At 39.1% G+C, this 17,411-nt stretch overlaps 1 protein-coding gene and 1 pseudogene across 1 annotated transcript in view; both read right to left on the reverse strand.

The window, feature by feature from the left end:
• LOC114024824 overlaps positions 1-8,266 on the reverse strand; it is a 12,450-nt pseudogene extending 4,184 nt beyond the window's left edge.
• Positions 1-17,411, reverse strand: part of TESK2 (testis associated actin remodelling kinase 2) — a 149,525-nt gene that overhangs the window by 30,606 nt on the left and 101,508 nt on the right. The window lies entirely within an intron of this gene.

The following is a 17,411-nucleotide window of genomic DNA, read 5'->3' on the forward strand; positions in this document are numbered from 1 at the left end:
TAACTCTGACACTTTGTAGCTATGTGGTCCTGAGTAAGTCATTTCATGACCCTATGTTCTAGTTTTGTTACCTGTAAAATGGGGATAACAACATCTAGTGTGCCTTCTAGAGGTATTGTTGTCAGAGGCCCATTGAGACCACATCTACAGAATGCTTCATCCCAGCCTGGGAGTGATCTCCAAGATCTTGATAGCCATGCCAGCAAAACATATACTCCAGCAGGTTGGGAAAGTTTTCAGTCTGGCCCTAAGAACAGACTGAGTCTATTTTCCAAGGACCCATCCACCTAAGTATAAAGAGGTAATTATCAACAGTCTAGCCATATGGTAATGAATTTTCTGGCCATAACCACCCATTAATAAATAAAAAAAATTCCCCTTGATTCTACATGGCACTCTTCTACTGCAGAATGGAGGGAAAGAGGGTAGAGATGTATATCTCTCCTGAGGCTGTCTATGAACTTTCATCTGGCTTTTGGTGCTCTAAATGAGAGCTCCACATCCATGAATGTGTGGACATATTGCTGAAGGAGCTAAATCATATTAGTCTTGAAATTTTTATTATAAATCACACCAGAAGAAAGAAGAAGTTGCAGCTAAAAAAGAATGGCCTGCAAGTCTTGGGAAGGCAAAGAAATGAGAGGATGGAATGGGTTTATCTTATGCTCAGGGCAACAAGACACATTATTCCATGGGATATTTAGTCATCACATATTGCATTACTAATGGTAAGTATCTGGGGAAAAAAAATCTCTCTGAAAAACAAGGCAGCCCATACGCTGTGATGGGCTGCCTAGGACAGAGGCAAAGAAGTTTTAGGAAGAACTTGATAAAAGAGCCTTCCAACTGAATTCACCCACCCTTACTATTTGAGGACTTTTATGGAAATGGCAACATGGAAGGGTGGTTAGAAATGGATAGAAAGCATAGCTCACAAAGGAAGAATCAGAGGCTAATTAGAAGATTATACAGAAGCGCAAATTTACAGTTACATTCATGTATCTGTTTGTACTTCCTTCAAGAAAAGAATCAATGAACACTAGACATGGTGAGCACCAAATAATATCAAACAAGACAAAACAGATTATATTCTGTCAGGAAAAGACTCATTATTGATATGAAAGCTATCTCTGAATAAGCTGCCCATGTACAGCCAGACCACTGAGCGAAGATCAGAATTAGTAAAAAGCAGGAAGAATAATCGTGAGAGAAATATGATACAACTGAAACAACTCAATCCTGAACTACTTACATGAGTAATTCATCATCAAAAATAGAAAGTGGACAAAAGAGATGATATAGACACTGATTATGATGATTTTACATAGAAATATAACCAATATGAATTTTTTTAACTTTCATTTGGTTTTATAATTAATAAGTTTTTATTTTCTTCCCCTCCTCCCCACTTCCCCACATTTAAAAGAAAAACAGAAAAACAAACCCTTGTAACAAATATTCATAGTCAGGGAAAACAATTTCCCACGTTGTCCAAAACCAAAAATGTCTGTCTTATTCTGCATCTTGAGTCCATCACCTGTCAAGAGGGAGGTGACATGTTTCATTATTGGTACTCTGGAATCATGGCTGATTGTATTGATCTGAAACCTATCGATGTTGTTTGGCTTTACAATGCGGTAATACAAATTGGTCAACTGATCCTGCTCGACTCACTCTGCAATAGTTCATACAAGTCTTTCCAGGTTTCTATAATCTCATCCCTTCCATCATTTCTTACACCACAAGAATATTCCATTACATGAATATATCATAACTTGTTCAGTCATTTTCTAATTGATAGCACTCAGTTTCCAGTTCTTTGCCACCACAAAAAGGGCTGTTATAAATATTTTTGCACATATTGGTGCTTTTCCTTTTTTCTGTGATTGCTCTGGGGAATAGGCCTAATACAAATATAGCTGGGTCAAGGGGTATGCATGGTTTAGGCACTTTTTGGACTAGTACCAAATGGTGCTCCAGAATGGCTGGACCAATTTATGGTTCCATCAATATGCCTGTTTCCTTGCAGCACACTGCAAGGTTTGTCTTTCTCCCTTTTTGTTGACTTTGCCAAGCTGATGTGGATGCTATAGCATTTCAGGGTTGCTTTAATTTGTATCTTTAATTATTAGTGATTTGGAGCATTTTTTCACATGGCTCTTGATAGCTTGGATAGCTTCTTTTGAGAACTACCAGTTCATATGCCTGTGCCCTCCCTTCCTTCCTTCCTCTGACCATTTATCAACTGGAGAATGGCTCTTTTTTTGGCAACATATAAATTAACTGCCACACAAAGAGACCAAAAATTGTTAGAAAACACCTTAGTCAGCAAACATTTGACTTACTTGTCAAACAGGGAGAACTGGCTGCCAAACGCAATATCAGCTTAGTATACAAACTCATTTGTAAAAAATTATCAAGTAGGATAATGGATAATTATGAGCAATATTGGCTCATAAATCAGAGAAGCAGTAGAGTGTAAAACTAGTTTACATGAAGCATGTCAAGGCATGCAACTTAACAAAGGCATCCCAAAGGAATTTAAGAATGAAAGTGGGAAAAGGGCAACTGAAGAAAAATGGAAAAGATTTTTTAAAAATTGCTATAATAAACTATTATCTCCATTAAGGCTGGTGAAACTACCATACTACAGGCATCAGAGAAATGCTTATAAGAGAAATGGAAATGGCACCAAAGAGAAAAAAAGATGGGAAAAGCAGCCAGATTAGTCCAAGAGTGTGTGTGTGTGTGTGTGTGCGCGCGCATATATGTACGTATATGTATGTGTGTATATATTTATATGTAACCTATGCAAGAGCGTGTACAGCTATGTGGCCCTCTCATAACTGGTATGTTGCTGCTGTTTGGTCGTTTCAGTTGTGTCTGACCCTTTGGGAGCCCATTTGGGGTTTTCTTGGCAAAGATACTGGAGTGGTGATGTGAGAAATGACTATTAATAACCAGTGATTTTGGGACATCCAGAGTTCCCCCTTTTTCTATAGTCCTCATTTCAAAGTCCAGTCTCTTGAAGGACATTACTGATAATGAGATCGAATTAACTCTCCTCAAACTTGGTCAAACCCCACTCAACCTTACAAGGAATTTAATATAAGGTGAGGAAGCCCATTGTGTTCTACTCAGATTTGGGTGGGGATAAATTCTTTGATTAGATTGTTCAAAGCTGGGAGTGGTCTACGTGTAGAGATAATCTCTTTGTCCAAGAGCCCCTCATGGGAAGAGCCCACTTCTCAATGTAATATTCTCTCATTAATTTAATTTAAAAATTAATTTAATTTAAAAATATCAATAAACCTGAAGGAGAAAGAGGAGAAAATGCACTGCAGAGAAGATAAGCAATACAGTTTTGAAAGTAATGTGTGGAAATCATTACATCCCTTTAAAAAAAAGGCAAGCAGTATAAAATGCAATTTATGGTTTCATATACAATCTTCTTTTTATGTTCTGCTGTATATATGGAAATGCTCTTTTTTTTGGTTTTTAAGTTCAGAGTAAAAATAAAATTATGCAAAAAAAAAAGCAAAGACATGGGCAATATTGGTACCAAATAATTAAAGTCAAAGCACACATTCTTCCTTAGACAATGAACCATTAAGATGGAAAGCGACTTTTTACGGAGTTTTGGCTTTGCTTAACTCTTTCAGGAAGCATAGTTTTGAGGGGGGAGGATTTGCATGTTCATTGGGATGTGTCCAACAAAATGTCTCTAAACCCCAAACATTTCTGGCTCCCAGGGGTTTATAACAGTAGTGAAGAAAAAAGTCCTGAAGCCAAAGGCAAAGATTTCCTGGACTAGATCCAGTGGATGGAGGATAGTGCTGCCCAGGAGATGGTGACCTGCACCAGGGTTAGGGAATCCTAAGGTGTGGAAGCTCCACACCAAACTCATAGTTCAGATGGGGTTTGGATTAGATGAACTTAAGGCTACTTCAAATCCCAATATTCTGTGTTTTCTAAATAATTTCGAATAACTTTTGACCACTTATCCCACTTTGTCTTTAGTGGGATAAGCAGCTCCCAGGTTAGTATCCTTTATCAACTCGGGCAGCCCCTTGACTTCCCTGTCCCTAGCACCACATCAATAAGGAACATAGAGAAAATAAACTATGTTGGGACATAGGTTGTCATGAAATACCTGATGCTTTTATAGTGCTTTCAATTTTGCAAGATGCTTTACATAGAGCACCTCACTGGAGCCTCACAACTGTAATTTGAATCTAGGCCTTCCTGCTCTGCAGGGTGTCATGCTGCTTCTGGGTACACGAAAAGCAACTATTTCTATAAGCCATACGACATCTTCCTCTTGCGTTTCAGCTACAGTTAGCTAAACAACCTGTATCCTGTCAAGGTTAGTGCACTAATAACTAACCACTTCCTTCTAATTCTAGTTGCATTCATTTGTTCATGAAAAAGCTTTTCAGTTTCATCTAACTGAATTTATCTATATTATCTCTTTTATCCATTCTTTGGTTAAGAATTCATCCCCTTACCCCTAGCTGTGAAAGGTATATGATCAGCTTCATTAAAAAAAAAAAAAAAACGGTTTTTCCACTTAATGTAATTTATTTTAAGTGCTTCCAGAAAAGTTTTAAAACTATTACACAAAAACATTCCTCTTCATCCAAGCCTTCAATGCCTTTATTTTCCTGGGCCAAATTGGAGCTGTCTCTTTGCCCAACACTCAGGCTTACCCAAGGCCTATGGTTTCCTCAAAGGATGGTTTTATTCTTTCTCTTCTTAATAGTCTCTCTCCTCGAGCCTGCTTGTATCAGTGGGTAGGCTGTTACTCAACACATTGACTGCTCTCCTCAAGAAATCATGTTTAATAAATTTGTAATAGAAAAAAAATTCACCTTACTTAAAAATCTATAAATACAGAAATAGGTTTTACAGAGTAAAACTGAGAACAATAGTTTGTTTCTTTTTAAAATAATAATGTACTTATGCCTTAGTTTTTTCACACTGATTATCTTGTCACATAAATTTCTTTAATGAACATGAGATATGTACAAGATAAACCCACACATTTGTCTCTTTTTTTGTAAACTTATAACACATACAAAATTTAAAAAACAACCCAACCACCCATTTTTGGCAATAACTTAGCATTATTACTACTAGTGCTGGTGTGGGTATAGTTTTGTACAGTTCAGCCTTAATGTTTACACTCTGGAGAAGAATTTCAGTATATTCAGTATATTTACTTAGAGCTCACAACCCATCCTGCCCTGCCAATTGAGGATAATAATGATGATGAGCAAGAGTCTCGAGCCCTTGAGACAAGCCTCCATAGGATGGTGGGCCACAGGTGAGGGACCCATTTCGAGTCCACTACAGAATGAATCAGGATCTGGGAAACAGATGAATCTGGTCAAAGCACAGGGTGACAGGCCACAACAAAGCTAGTCCTGAGGCAGAGGCAAAGGATGGAGGTGACTTCCCAGATGGAAAATAGATTTCAATTCCAACATTCCCAACACAGATCCTAAAGGTCAAGGAAGAATAATTCACCTTCCCAAGCTTTTTCTCCCTATCTTGTACATGTAAACAGAGCCATCACCACTATCATAAAGGTTTTTTTTTCTTTTTTAATCAGCTTTTCTTTTTTTTTGTAAATACTATTTTACATTTTCCAATTACATATAAAGATAATTTTCAACATCCTTATTTTTTTTTTTTTTTTTTGCTTTTTGGTGAGGCAGTTGGGGTTGCCCAAGTGACTTGCCCAAGGTCACACAGCTAGTAAGTGTCAAGTGTCTGAGGCCAAATTTGCACTCAGGTCCTCCTGACTCCAAGGCTGGAGCTATATCCACTGCGCCACCTAGCTGCCCCCTCAACATTCATTTTCTATAACATTTTGAGTTCCAAATTTTTCTCCGTCCCTCCCTTCCCTCCCCTCTCCAAGACAGCAAGCAATCTGATATAGGTTATGCATCATGTTAAACATATTTCCACATTAGTCATGTTGTGAAAGAAGAAAAAGAACAAAAGGGAAAACCATGAGAAAGAAAAAACAAAAAAAAAAAGTGAAAATAGCATGTTTTGATCTGCATTTAATCAGCATTTGGTTCCATGTCTTGGTGTGTCTATCTAGTGGGTACAAAAGGATAAAGAACAAGGCCTACTTGACACTCACTACATTACTCTCCTTTGGAAAATTCATTGCCCAGGATCCCTAGTGACGTGGTCTGGTCATTTCTCTGGTCCAAGACCATGGTATTGACCTGAGGTTAATCCAAGCCATCGACTCTTCCTGGTTCTGCCTTTGTCTCTCAAACATTATTATGACCCGCCATCAAAGAACTACTTAGGACACCTGCGAAACTCATTGCCCCCTCCCCTGCTTTCCTCTTCTGTATCAGGTTATCTAGAAGAGCCCTAAAGAAACTTCAGTCGTTTTGATATTCCTTTTTCACCCAGCAGGACAACTGAAAGTAACTTTTACTCAAAATGATGTGGCAGCAGGGTCCAGCCTACAGATCGGCAGTTACAGCAACCCAGGCAAAAAGACAAAGACGAGGGGCCTTGGATACCATCAGAAAGGTGTCAAAAAGGGCTTCTCCAAAACCATTGCATTTGTAGAATGCAAACACTGTACAGGTGCAGATGTGGGATGGACAGAGAGGTTCCTGTCAAATGCTGCTCTCTCTTTGCAGTTCCCACCACAAGAATTCATCTGCTCCACATACTCACCGTTGAGGCTGACCTCAATCATGTCCATGCTACTGCCTGACTAGTCCATTTGCTCCAGCGTGGTCTTTCCACTGAGAAGGGCAGGAAGTAGAGAAGGCTCCTGGCCCTAGAAGGCATCCCAGCCTGGCCCATGGCACTGAGAGCTGTCTCTTTAGCTTGATGGATACAATGAAGCCACTGTTGGTTGTTGAAGGTGTCACTGGCAGCAGGGAGTGAGACTGGCTCTGAAGCTGATTACTGTTGTTGAAGGTGCCTTGGATAGAGCCACCAGGTGCACCTCTCCGTCTTGTAGGTCCTCTGGCAGACAGTCTTTCCTTCACATGAACTGGCTTCTGGTAGACTTGGTAGCCACAGTCACTTCTTGGGATGACAAGCACTTCTTAAAACAGGAAGAGGTGTAGCTTCACACCCCTGTTGTTCTTCAGTTCACCATGGCAACACGGTAGCCAGGAGCTGTCAATCAATAAGTCCTTCCATCCTTTTTTGAGAAAGATCATCCTCTCCTCATAATAGCGGCATTCAGATTCTCTTATCTTGGTGTTGATCTCAGCCACAATCCCCTGAATGATATTTATGGCCTCCTCTGAGTGTTGCTGGTCTGGGTTATCATTTAAAGAGTGCCTCAGGGGCAGCTAAATGGCACAGTGGATAAAGCTCTGGCCTTGGAGTCAGGAGAACCTGGGTTCAAATCTGGCCTCAGACACTTGATACTTACTAGCTGTGTGACCCTGGGCAAGTCACTTAACCCCGATTGCCTAAGCAAAAAATAAACAAACAACAAAAAAATTAAGAGTGCCTCAATATATCTCTGAGATGTAAAAGGTACTTCACTAGTCAACTTCTGGGAATACTGAAGAAATTTGAGAGGTCCAGCTTCCAACTGAAGGGTGACTCCAAAAAGCACTGGAGGGAATCCTGCACCTCATCCTACTTCTCGTGATCCAGCAATGATTTGGCATGATTTAGTTGCCGCAGTAGCTATTGTCTGAGCCAAGACATGGCAGCACTGCCATCAGAATAGGGCCAATGTACTTGGTAGATCTGTACTTTTTCCTGACTTCTCAAAGCTAACTAAAGAGATCTTTGTGCAGAAGGATTAGAAAGTCCAGTTTCCCAAAAATATGATTTAATTCTTGTTCTGTCATTATGAAGAATTTAAGCGTGGGATCATGATAGGCATTTTTTTCAAGTTTTTTTCTCACTGGGAAAGCTCAAAGATTTCCTCTTGGTGTTTGACCTCCTTTGAGGTAAGCATCTGGTTGACGTAGTTTGCTGTCCCTTTGCTTTGTGCTCTCAAGAGCCACATTTCTGGACCAGATCACGGGATAAGTATATCAAGGCAAGTCACTATGGAAGCTGATTGAACACAGAAGGGTCTGACTGAATTTCTTCAATGGAGTAGTTTGCCAGTGATGTGACTCTGGACAGGGGTCTGACCTGTCCATATGTCACTCAGCTCATCCATATCCTTGGCTGAGCAGCTAGCTGTCTGTGCTTTCTGAGCATAGTTTGCCTTCTTGACCAAGAAGTAGAAGGATTAGTCCTTGGCCACCATGGTGGCAGCTGAGGGCACCAAGGCCAAGTTGGATTTCACCTCAACAGTGCCCGGTGGCAGCAACAGAAACCCAGAGAGTGCAGTACGCACCCAGCTGTTATCCCTCACAAACCATGCCTGGCCGGATAAGCCTACCAGCTGCCGGGCTCAGGCTGACTTCTGAGTGTTGGGTGACTGAGGCAAAAAAAAAAAAAAAAAAGAGGTGGGTTGGGGCTGTTGCTGCAGCTCATGCCAGAAGCTGACCTCATTTTGAATTTTAAAAATGACATGATCTTTCACATTCAGGTCATGTATCCATTTTGGATTTATTCTAGTATATGGAGTAAGTATATGCTAGTATATGCCAGTCTAAACCTAATTTCTGCCACAGTGTTTTCTAATAAATTTCCCAGCAAGTCTCGTTAAATAGAGAGTAATTTTCTAAGTAATTCATGCTTTGGGGGTTATAAACATTGAGTTATTGAGTGTAATTATTTCTGATCCTTCTTTGTCTAGTCTACTGAACTAAAACATTGAGAAAGTTTTCTGTTTTTTAACCAGTACTATATGGTTTTCAAGATCACTGCTTTATAATACAGTCTGAGGCCTAGAAGTGTTGCTCTACTTTATTCCTATCTGTTTTATTACTTCCTTTGACATTTTGCTTCTCCAAATGAATGTTACAATTTTTTCTAGTTCTATACAGTATCCCTTTGGCAGGTTGATTAGTTACATTAAATCTGTAAATAACCTTTAGTAGTAATGCAATTTTTATTATGTTGGTATGACACAGCTAGGAGCACACAATATATCTTCAGTAATTTAGCTTGCTCTTTATTTCTTTAAGGAACATTTTGCAACTGTAGTTATACAGGTACTGACTGTATTTTGGTAGATTGATTCCCAGATATTTTATGCACTTATGAATATTTATTTTAAATTAATCCTTTCTATTATAAACTGCTGAATTTTGTTGTTTTATTAAAGAAAAATGCTGTTAATTTTTGCACGCTTATATCATAGGCAGCAACTTTCTTGAAGTTTTTGTCTCAATTAGTTTATTGGTTGGTTCCTGGGATTTTCTAAGTAAACCATCATGTTATTGGCAAATAAATATAGTACTGTCTTCTCTTTGCCTATCTTTATGTTTTTAATTTCTTCCTCTTGTCTTATTGTCATTTCTAGAACTACGTAAAATAACAGCAGGAGAAAAGGGCATGCTTGCTTCACTCCTATATTTAGTATGAAATTTTCTAGTTTTTCCCCATTGCATATTAACAGATGCAAAGTGAAGTAAGCAGAACTAGAAAATAATATACATGACTACAATAATGTAACTAAAATGAACTACCACAAAACAACTGAAAATGAGTGCTGTATTATAAATTTCCTTTAGCATTGTTGTGATTTCCCTTTGTGATTTCCCACTGACTTTGTTGGTTTGATTTGCTCTGCTCTTATTTTTAAATCAGATTAGCTAAAGATTTATCAATTTTGCTGGTCTTTACAAAGAACCAATTTTAATTTTTGTTTATTATTCCTAAAGTCTTTTTGGTTTCCAATTTATATATTTTTCCTCTAATTTTAAATATCTTCTCTTTTGGCTTAATTTCTGATTTTTTTTAAATGGACATTTATTTAGTTCATCAATCCTGTCCTTTTCCATTTTATTAACATACATTTTTAGGGATATAATTTTTCTCCCAAAGGCCGCATTAGTTGCATTCCAGAAAATTTTGGTATGTTGTTTCATCACTATCATTCACTTTCACATAAATATTGTTTCTATGATTTGTTCTTTGACCCATTCATTATTTAGGATTTCATTAAGGCTCAATTTGGATCTGTCTTTTGTTTATGTTTCCTGAACTTATTACATTTTTATTGCTCTATGGTTTGTAACTAATGTATTTAACATTTCTACTTTTTTATTGCTGCTTTATTTGTAATATCTCTATGTCCTAATATGTGGTCATTTTTTGTACAAGTTCCATATAGTCTTGAAAAATACATACATTCCAAAGCAATCATGTTTACAAGATGCCTTAAGTATTTTAGTTCTAGTTTCTCCAGCAATTTGTTCAATTCTGTATTTTCTCTTTTATTTATCATTCTGCTAAACCTATCCTTAACTGAGAAAGGGAAATTAATTGGTTTTGTATTATTGTCTATGTCTTCTTGTAATTCTTTTTTTTTTCCTTTATGTATTTAGATGCTAAGGCATTTGGAGCATATAAGTTTAATACCGATATTGGTTTGCTTCCCATGACTCCTTCCAACATGTCTTTTTATGTTGTAAATTTTTTGTTTTTGCTTTGTCTGATAGCATGATTGCAACTTCTACTTTTTTGGATTTATGTGATGGATAGTCCAGCCCCTCATTTTCATTCTGTGTATGCCTTTGCTTCGTAATTGTGTTTTTTTGTTTTGTTTTGTTTTCTTATCCAATCTGTCACTCTCTTTCATTTTATTGGGTTGTTTAAACCATTCACATTTAAAGTTATAAAGTTAGATTCAAATTTTCTTCTACCTGTCTCTAATATTATTTTTTTCTAAATTAAGATTTATTTTTGTTATTCTTTTTCTTAGGTAAAGGCTGTACTTTGTCTCCAGTTAATTTTGTTCATATTTTGTCAATATAAAGAATCCATCTGATGATCTGATTGGTATAGCATTAAAGCTGTAAATCAACTTTAGTACTACTGTCTTTTTTAATTGATTGGCATGGCTTAGCCATGAGCAATGAATATTGCTCTAGCTACTTAAGGTGTTCTGGGGTTTTTTTATTTCCCTAAGGAATATTTTACAATAGAATCTATTCAAGTATTTTGTGTGTTTTGGTAGATTTACATTCAAATATTTTGTGCATTTTGTAGTTATTTTGAATGGTATTTTCCTTTCTATTATTATCTCCTGGATTTTGTTATTATTGTATAGAAATGCTGTTCATTTTTGGTGATTCATTTTGTAGCCCTTAACTTTGCTCATTATCTCAAAAACTGTCTTTGCTGATTCCCTAGGATATTCTAAGTAAACCATCCTATTGTCAGCAAAAAGGATGTTTTTTCTCCCCTTTGCCTATCTATATACCTATAATTTCTTTCTCTTGTCATTGCTATGGTTAGCATTTCCATAACCACATAAAATAATAGTGAGGAGAGTATGTCCTTGCTTTATACTCCTATAAGCTTCTAGGGGGCAACTAAGTGGCGCAGTGGATAGAGCACCGGCCCTGAAGTCAGGAGGACCTGAGTTCAAATCTGGCCTCAGACCAAACACTTGACACTTACTAGCTGTGTGACCTTGGGCAAGTCACTTAACCCCAATTGCCTAGCCAATGTTGGATTCCAGTCTTTCACTACATCCATTGTATCACCTGGCAGCATTCTGGGATACATCCAACTTGGCCAGAACAATTTTTTTTAATAAATTGCTGTAGTCTGTTTAACAGGATTGTGAAATTTTCAATCTGTATTCAGAAGGATACTGATCTATCATTCCCTCACTTAAGTACTGAGATTATATCTCCTAAAAGAATGCGGGTAGAGTACTTTCTTTTTTGAGAATAATTTGTATAATATTGATACTAACTGTTCTCTAAAAGCTTAACAGAATTCTCCTGTAAATTCATCAGGACCAGGAAGATCTCTGGGAGTTTGGGAGTTTCTCTACAGTTAGTTCTATCTCCTTTTCTGGGATTATATTATATAAGATCTCTATTTGGTCATTGAGGTTTTTATATGAGCTTTTTGAAGGCATTTTTCTATTTCTTTTGTGTTCTCCATCTTAACATGAAAATTTGCATACTAGGTTCTCATAGTTCTTCTTTCCTGCTGCTTTAGTCCCTCCCTTTGCCACATCATCCATTCTCTTGTAGGCTGATTTCTTCCTAAGAGTCTATAGAAGTTATTTTTCCTTCATTGTTTGCCATTTACAATTAGAATACACTACACATTCCCCTCTATTTTCTTCCTCCCATCACCCTTTTTATGCACTCCAATTCTTTAATTTAATCCTACAAAAACTACTACTTCATCTGTAAGTGAGGTTTTGTGAGGTTTAGTCCATTGATGTTTCAGGCCTAAGTCTTGTTGATTCTACCCCCCTGACATTTCTAATATTCATCCCCTTCTCTCCATTCACATAGCCACCACACTAACGCTATTTGTCACCTCAACCACCGCAATAGACTAATTGGTCTCCATGCATCCAGACTCTTCTCTCCCCACTCCAGTCCATCTTCCACTCAGCTGCCAAAGTGAATTTCCTAATGAAATTAATGTGGTCAGGTCTGACCACATTATGCCCCTCCTCAATAAACTCCAGTGGCTCCCTATTACCTTCAGAAGCAAATATAATACCCTCTGTTTGGGCACTTAAAGCCTGGTCCCTTCCTACCATTCCAGTCTTCTTATACTTTACTTCCTCCATGTCCTCTACAATCTAGATATGCCGGACTCGTTGGCGTTCCTCAGCCAAGCCACTCCATCTCCCATCTTTATGCCTTTGTACTGCATTTCTCTAATTCTGTAGCTTCTTTCAAGACTCACACACTAGTGCCTCCCCTCTGAGATGACCTTTCATTTACACTGGATATATATTATACATACATAGTTATTTACATGTTGAGTCATCCCATCAGAATGATAGCTCCTTGAGGGCAGGAACTATGTTCTTGCCTTTCTTTGTGTACCTAGTGTTAAGCACAGTGCCTGTCATGTGATAAGAACATAATCAATTTTTGTTGACTAACTTTCCAATCTATCCTCCACACAGCCACTAAACTGATATTCCTAAAGTACAATACTGATCACGTCCTTCTTCTTTTTGAGAAGTCTCAATGCTCCTCCCACCTACAGGATAAAATGGAAACTCGGGCAACTAAAAACTCTTCACAATTTGACTTCAAACTATCTTTCTAGACAAATTACACACACTGTGTTTTCCAGCCAAAGTGGTCTATTTTCTGTTCCCTCAACATGACAACGCATGTCCTGCCTACATGCATGGGTTCTTCCAAGCCTAGAATGCCTTCCCTCCTTTGAAACCTCCAGTTTTCTTTGAGGTTACATTCCAAAAGGCCTGTCCTGGTTTCTGCAGGTGCCCAAGCCCCCACCCCCTAATTACATTGCATTTGTTTTGTATTTACTCACTGGTGTACATCTTGTAAGCCCCACAAAAGAAGGTGAGCTCTCTTAAAGGTAGAGATTGTCCTGTTTTTTGGAGCCAAGGCGTTGGAAACAGCCTGAGGAACCAACTTATAGCTATCCTTTGGTCCATCACTTCCCCATTTCATCAAGTCCAGTCAATAAGTATTTCTAAAGGTCCTTTGCTGCTGGGAGGGACTTAACCTCTCCATAAACTTCTGCAAACCAATGTCAATACATCATCATGCCAAAGAAAAGATACTTTTAAAAGTAGAACCTAACATAAAGCAAAAGCATCATTTACAATTTACACCAACCGTCCCTCCCACCCCCAAAACAACAAAGATGAACTTACTAGATCATCTCAAGGTAGGGTGGGTAGATTTGAAAAAAAATTTCTTAAAGGACTAATTTCTTGATTCATAGACTAAGCACACAAAATACAGAGATGTGAAGTTAATCAGACATTGACCACCAAGGCCCTGAGTGGATTTATGGACATGATCTCATTTTAAAAATAAAGTTTCTCCTGCACTTCCCAAATAAGCTCCCAGGCATTTAAATCAACATCAAGACAAAACACCGGCCTGAGTTAAAAAGATTCTCCTTGTGATGGACAGGGGTCACATATATGCAACTTTTACAGTCTTGCTATTTCCCTCACTAGAGTAAAAATCATCAAGTAAAACTTATGGATAGGATGCAAGAAGGAGCAGAGATGACGATGAAGCAAGAAAAGGGCGGCTCAGAACACACCTGGCAGTAGTAAACTGATTTGGTGTTGGTATGCTTTCATTTATAAGGGTTTAAAGGGAAAAAAATGAAAACAATCCCAGGTCCAAGCTCAAAGAATCTCATAGTGGAAAGAGAGCTGAAGACTGTGCAATATGATGCAAAGAGGGCTGGGCTAGGAATCAGGAGACCTAGGTTAAAATTTTGGCTTTCCCTATGTGACTTTAGGCAAGTCACATCACCTAAGACTTCAGTTTTCACCTCTGTAAAATGAGAGCCTTGAACTCAATGTACCCTAAAGTCCTTGCTGGCTCTGAAACAGATCTAACACCTGAACCATCTTTTCCCAAACAAGAACATGTTATATCCTTCCTTCCATCTGGCCTCAAGTTGAAGACTCCTAGCAAGAGGAAACCTCCTCTCTGAGGCAGTTAGCTCCATTTCTGAACAGTTCTAATTATCAAGGAAGGTAAGCATTCCCTTAAGCCTGAAATTGCCTCTCTACAGCTTCAGTCCTTTGCCCTTAATGCTGCTCTTTGGCGAGAAGCAAAACAAAGCTCAACACACATGGCAGCCTTTCAAATACGGCAGGACAGTTCTCATGTCCCCCTCTACGGCTTCTCTTCTCCGTTCGATGAAGGCACATTCATGAAGTAGCTGCTATGAGGTGGACCATCCGGGCTGAGGAGACAGTCACAAAAACAAACAGCCCTCCCTCAAGCAGCTCACATTACATGGAAGGAGAAAACCTGGGGACATTGAAATATGTACAAAATAAATGCTAGGTGATGGGGGCAACAATACTAGAAGCCGGGGAGATTGGAGGAGAGTTCACAGGGGAAGTGGTGTCTGAACTGTGCTGGGAAGGCAACAAGGGGATTCTAGGAAGTGGCAGTAAAGAGACAGTGCATTCTAAATTCTAGACACATAATATAACACCACAAAAATGTCCATAGTCCAGCCAAATACACATATGATATGACTTCTGGAACCTTGACCATCCTCATCTCTCTACTCTGAACATTCACCAGTCTGTCCATGTCATTTCCTAAATGTGAGCCCTGTAACTGAACACAAGATTCTGGATATGCAGAATACAGAGTGATATAACACCCTCGGTGTGGATACGAGGTCAAAGTCCTATCTGTTTCTGAGGCTGAACTATTTGATGATGACTGCTGAGGAGGCAGAGAGCACACCTGCTCCCATCTCCACAAGGGTTGCTTCCCCAGAGATGGTTCTGGTAGCCAGGTTGGAAGCAGAGCTGGTGGTCTGGGGTAGGGGGAGGACACTGCAATTCCAGTGGCTCTTAGGCTCACAGTCCTAGGCTATCTCCACCTAGATGTGAGGAGAGGTGGTGGTGTCTTGACCTGCCTGGTACATGCCACCTTCTGTTTCTTTCTCCAGGTGCCAGGACGTGACTGCTAGGCTAGCTTGTCTGTGGTGGAGACGGTAGGATCCTTACCCACAGGATTTGCTTCCCTGGATGACTACTTTCAGGGGCAATAGTAGCGCAGGCCTGGTTGTCCCTATTGCTCAGGCTCTTGAGCTTATCCACCAGGGTAAATGGAAGTTGGGGTTAGTGGTGGCAATGGGGGGATAGAAAACGACCCTTCTCCATAGGTGTTATTCTCCTGGATGGTGGCTGTAGGGGCCGAGCAGGTCTGGGGGCCTGGAGGGTGTTATTCCTGGGGCTCTTGGATTCATGGTCTTGAGCTGTCTTTACTGGGGTCTGAGGGAAAAGAATGATGGGTGCTTTCATCCACTTGGCACATGCTGCCTCCTGTCTTATTCTCAGGATGCCTTAACGCTCCCACATTGCACAGCTGGAAGCAGTCAGAACAATGTCATCTACAAGCAGGAGACGCTGAAGAACCTCACCCTTTGTGAGGAATCCTTCTGACATTTGGAGTCTGTTCTGAGTATCCTTCACAACAGCAGTCAACACTTTGGTTAACATCTGTCTCCTTGTTTGTTGTTTCACTTAATAGGGATAATAAGATGATTCTAGGACAAAGTTATTGCCATATCGGAGAATCTTGTACGACTTTAACTTGTGCATAGGTTGCACCTTGTTAAGGCTGTTTGGCTTATAGTCAAATGCTTCTTAAAAATTAACAATAAATATAGTAGGATATTGTATTCTCTGAACCTTTCAGTCAACTGTATGACTATGAAGATGTGGTCTGTTTTCAAATGTTCTATGCCAATACCTTACTATTATAGCCTTCTAACATTTTTATTAAAAAAAACCTATCTAAATGTATACTATACAAGTACATATGTACACATACACATATATGTATGCAGAGAGAGAGAGAGTATTCAAAGGTTATGGCAGGAGAGGTGAGAACATGAGCATAGGGGCTGGCAATTATTGATCCCTCTTCATCACCACTGCTTGGCAATGATGCCATTGATTTTTTTTTTCTCCTTGTCTTCAAACAAAATCAGCTCCTCTGCAATTTCCACCTACTGACCCCAAAAGGCAGAACTAGAAGCAAACAGAACCAGTGTAAACCCTGTTCTACCTGACAGCCCAACAGAAAACTTACTGACAGCTCACGTGCTCTCTCAATCAGCTTCTTATTTTTCAGGCTAAACATTCCTAGTTCCTTTAACTTATATGGCATTGTCTCTGGTATCCTCACTAGCGTGGTCATCTTCCATTGTACCTTCATTAATATCTCTCCTAAAATGTGGTGACCAGAACTGAAAAGAGTACTCCCTAAGTGATCTGAGCAGGACAGAGGACAGTGGAGTTCTTGCCACCTACATTTTAGTCACTATATCTCTCCTAGGATAGGATCATTGTTGGATGCCACAACATCTACAGAGCTGACATTGCAGCCATGTATTAAAACCTTGCTATTTTTCACATCGACTACTGTCTAACCAAGTCTGTCTCATCGTTCAAAGTTTAGTTTTTGAGCCCTAGGATAAAACTGTACATTTACCCTTATCACATCTCATCTTATTCAACTTGGTCCAACATTCAAGCCTGTCAAGATGTCTTTGAATACTTTACTCTATTCTCAAATCTGTGACTTATCTCTCTCAGATTCCTGGGCACATTTGGTAAGCAAGACATCCAAGTCACTGTTAAATATGTTAAAAGGAATAGAGCCAGCTTTCAAGGAGGAAGCAGTACAGGTCCTCCACAACTACCCCAACAATGACCAAAAAAGAAACTACGGTGAGTCATTTTTTTTTCAGTCCAAGGTCACAAATTCAACGTATAGACAAGTGACCGGGGCAGGAATTGTGGGAAGAGGTGTATTGGAATC

This window comes from Vombatus ursinus, unplaced genomic scaffold, assembly GCF_900497805.2.
Source record: "Vombatus ursinus unplaced genomic scaffold, bare-nosed wombat genome assembly UNPS02014825.1, whole genome shotgun sequence".
Lineage (NCBI taxonomy): Eukaryota > Metazoa > Chordata > Mammalia > Diprotodontia > Vombatidae > Vombatus > Vombatus ursinus.